Below are 4,148 nucleotides of genomic sequence, written 5' to 3' on the forward strand. Positions count from 1 at the left end.
TTTGATTCCTGTTCACACCACATGATCATTATTCATTGCATCAACTAATCCTTCTTCCTTTTCTTTTTAATTTTTCTCTCATATAAAACTTCAAAATATAACAGAACTAACACTTTTCTCCCAATGTTACCAATTCATTAGAGATACAAAGAATCTTCAACAAAAATAATCAAAAGACGCTAGTGTCAGTGGATGGTGCTACTATATGCTCCTTTATTAGTTCAGAGTTTTAACACTTTATAATAGGTTTAACTAAACATCAATCTTCTTTTACTTATAAGTTGATAGTTTCTATATACAAAGTAGTCAATAATTAATGTGCCAGAAATATGATATTAATTAAAAATAATAGTAATAAAAAGAAGTTATGCACTCATCACAAGGACACTTGCATATTTTTATTTTATTATTTTTTTAAATGGCATGCAACACATTTCCTTTCTAAAAAAATAGTTTAAGCTTTTAAAAGAATTGGCTCATACCAATTATATTCTAAGTTCTAACGTGAAATCCCCAAATTATTTAATCTTTTGTTTTAGACCTATTAACAAGTTGAGATGCTAAAGATTAATATGTAAATAAAAAATAAAGAACTTTTGGCATCTTGATGTTCAAATTTTCAGAGATCTGATCAATAGACGTGTTCACATCAAAGTCAACATAAGTATTAGGTAAGACAAGAAGCTAAAGAATGACCCCAATAACATCAGTATAGTTATCTACATACTACTGAAAAAGTAAATGCTTATAACCAGTTTACTGGACTTCATTATAGCATTACAAGACATAGCTCTCAGTTGAAATATGTTTGCGTTTATTGAATGATGTTATTATCTAATGGATTTTCAAAAGGGGATTTTAGTAAAGCACATTATCAAATAAAAGAAAGGTATTATAAGAGCTCTCAATAGAAAAATTGAGAAACTGAGAGGAACCGAGACACCTTACCTGTAAAATTTGACAGTTTTTCAGTGTGCTTTTCCCACTTTGTAGTTCACAAAAAATTCCAAATAAAGAATAAGCAAATAGAACAGTAGTAATTGAGTTAGCAAAACATTAATCTTTAAAATTTTCCTTTCTTTGATTGTGGGGGGTGTTTTAAGTGATGATTTTCCTTTCTTTGGAATGGATAATTATAAATATATAATCCTCCAAGACTTATGGTACTTTAAAATGTTCATACAAATGGATAGTTAGATAAGGGTTTAGAGGATCACATTAAAAAAGCCTTCACTATCTAATCCCCAGACTTCCAAATAAGATAATGGTTTATTATATGTAGATGCGCAGATTTCGATTAAATGTACTCCCACCAAAAGATAAATCTAGAAAAGTTAAGCTATTGTAATTCATCAAAAGAAGCAAACACCAGTCTCTATTGAAGTTTCATATCCATTAATGCTAAATTACTAAATTACAAGTAATAATTTGAAGTTCCAATAATACTAAATTACTAATCAGAACAGTAAAAAAAAGCAACAAATCAGAAAAAAACTACACAGAACAATAACCAACAGCCCTAATATTCACAAGTTCTGATAATCAAAAACAATATCCCTAATCAGAAGTTCTAATAAATTAAATCCTAGACTTTCATGGCATTCATAAATTAAAACAATTAATTTCAAAATAAAATTTCCTACCTCAATTAGCCAAAACTCGGTAATTAAACGCAACAAACCATTCATTTGTTTTTAATTCCTAGTAGCAACAACTTTCCTCTTGGAGCAGTAGCAACAATGATCTCAGCACCAATCATAATTGTTTAGGAGATAAATTAGCAACACTAGAATAAAATATGCTAACATAATTAGGACGAAAATATGACAGAAGAACAAAATGGTAACAAAGCAAGGAAGAAAATGTTACAGGTCTCATAAACGAAGGAATTGGAACCAGAACGGGAACAGTGCTACCGGCAACAACGGCAGTGACATCCCCTTTCAAGTTTCACGATGACAGAATGCTCCTTAGCGGCGACGACAATGGCTCCGGCGGCTAGCCCTGGCAACAGCAGTGGCAACTCCTCCCTCACCCCTCCATCGCGTCTGTCACTCACTCTGCTTCGTGCGATGGCGGCAGCTTCAGGCTCGACGGCGGCGCGCGATGATGGCGATGCAACAGTCGCGGCGAGCTGGACGCGAACGGCCTCCCTCCAACGGCGGGGACAGGACGCGGGCGGCCTCCCTCTTCTCGCAAATTCTCTCTCTTCGCGCCCTTTCTCCACGGTTCCGTTTCTGATGGCGATTCAGCAGCAGTGACTGACGGTAAAGCGCGACGGAGGTTGCGCAACGATCGCCAGTGGCGGCGCGGCCTCCCTCCTTTCCTTTCCTTCTTCTTTCCTGCGACTCCCTCACTTCCTCGGGTTCTCTCTATGCTTGTGTCTATGTATACGCTTGTATTAGTTGTGTGTGGTGTGCTGTGAGTGTTAGAAAAATATAGGGTTAGAGATTGGGTAACTTAAATATTTTTAATAAAAATAAGGATAAGAATTGTATAATAACTAAAAATTATTTTTAATTTAATAATAATTATATAAAGATATTATTTAATTATAAATTTTTAAATATTTAATTAAATTAATTATTTTCAAAATATTATTTTATTATTATTTTATAATTATTTTTAAACAAATATTAATTAAGATAAAATTGGAGATATTTAAATTAATTTTTTTATTCATAAAATTTAAAATATTAAATTCAAAAATCTTAAATATTTAAATTAAATGATATAAAATTTTTATATTTTTTTCAATTACTAAAATTTTAAATTATAAATAAGAAAATACTCTGTTTAACATATAAATCTCTAAAAAATTATTTTGAATAAGTATAATAAATTATAAATAATTTATTATTTAGTTTTTAAAATAATTTTAAACTCAAACTATCATTAATTAGACTTAAATATTTTTAGTAAAATAAATTTTTAAATATAAAATCTTAAATAAATATAATAAATCATAAATAAATTATTATGTTAATTTTTAAAAATTCAAAGTCTTACATTTAGTATGTTGAAATAAAATTTTTTATTAGTTATAAAAAATTTTGAATTTTGTGACAAATAAATAACTTGTTACAAAAATATTGTATTTTGTAACAAATTAATTTTTTGTTACAAAATATTTAGAGCTTTTGAAACAAATACATATTTTGTTACAAAATATTTTGAATTTTTGAAACAATATAATCTTTTGTTACAAAACATTATAATATTTTGTAACAAAACAACAATTCGATACGAAAGCTAACATAATTTGTAACAAAAGAAATTAAATTGTTAGAAAATATTGAAATGTTTTGTAACAAATTTTTTGTTACAAATGTTTCATTTTCTTGTAGTGATTATCAATGAAAGTCATGAACACAGCTACTCTATCCCTTGATTTCCTTAGGAAGTTCTCATGCTTGCTAGCTAGCTTCCTTTGTTCCTTACTCATTGCAATCATATGATTGGATTGGGAGACAAACTTCTAAACAACATCCTTGACCACATTCAGCAGAGCGAATTTCTTCCCAGTAAAGATGGAAGTACCCTCGGTGGAAGGAGCAGGAGACTCCTCAGGGACAAAATCATCATCTTCATCATCTAATACCACCCGTTCAGATCGAGTAGGTCCTTTGGGCTGTTTCACTGAACCACCCTCTTTTAGGTATGAATGTCTATTTTGATATTCCTCATTGGTCAAGTCAACACCAAAATACTCAAATATGCAAGTTAGAAACATGCCATAAGGAAGTGCTTTATCTTTTTCACTCCTAACAGAGTCAAACATATATCTAACCATCAAGTATGCAAATGAAATTTCAGTTTTGGTGAGAAGGGCATATAAAACAAGAGTATTAGTGTAGGAAACCCTTTGATATAAGCTACTTTATAGAAGAATAATGTGGTTGACCATTCGGTGCAACTGAGCACGCTCATATCCTAAGGCTTTGTGAGTGGGTGTAATGCCATCAATTAAAGAGACATGTTCACACATGTGAGCCAATGCGTTACGGTAAGAAATTCCAACACATTCATCCCACTTAACCGAAGTGTAAGCACAAGGCCCAACATCGGTATACTTCAAAGCATCACTGATAGTTTCATTATTTAAAACTATGTCTCGGCCTTTTACATATGAGTGAGCAGTGCCATCA

Source organism: Arachis stenosperma, chromosome 4 (assembly GCF_014773155.1).
Source record: "Arachis stenosperma cultivar V10309 chromosome 4, arast.V10309.gnm1.PFL2, whole genome shotgun sequence".
NCBI classification, from domain to species: domain Eukaryota; kingdom Viridiplantae; phylum Streptophyta; class Magnoliopsida; order Fabales; family Fabaceae; genus Arachis; species Arachis stenosperma.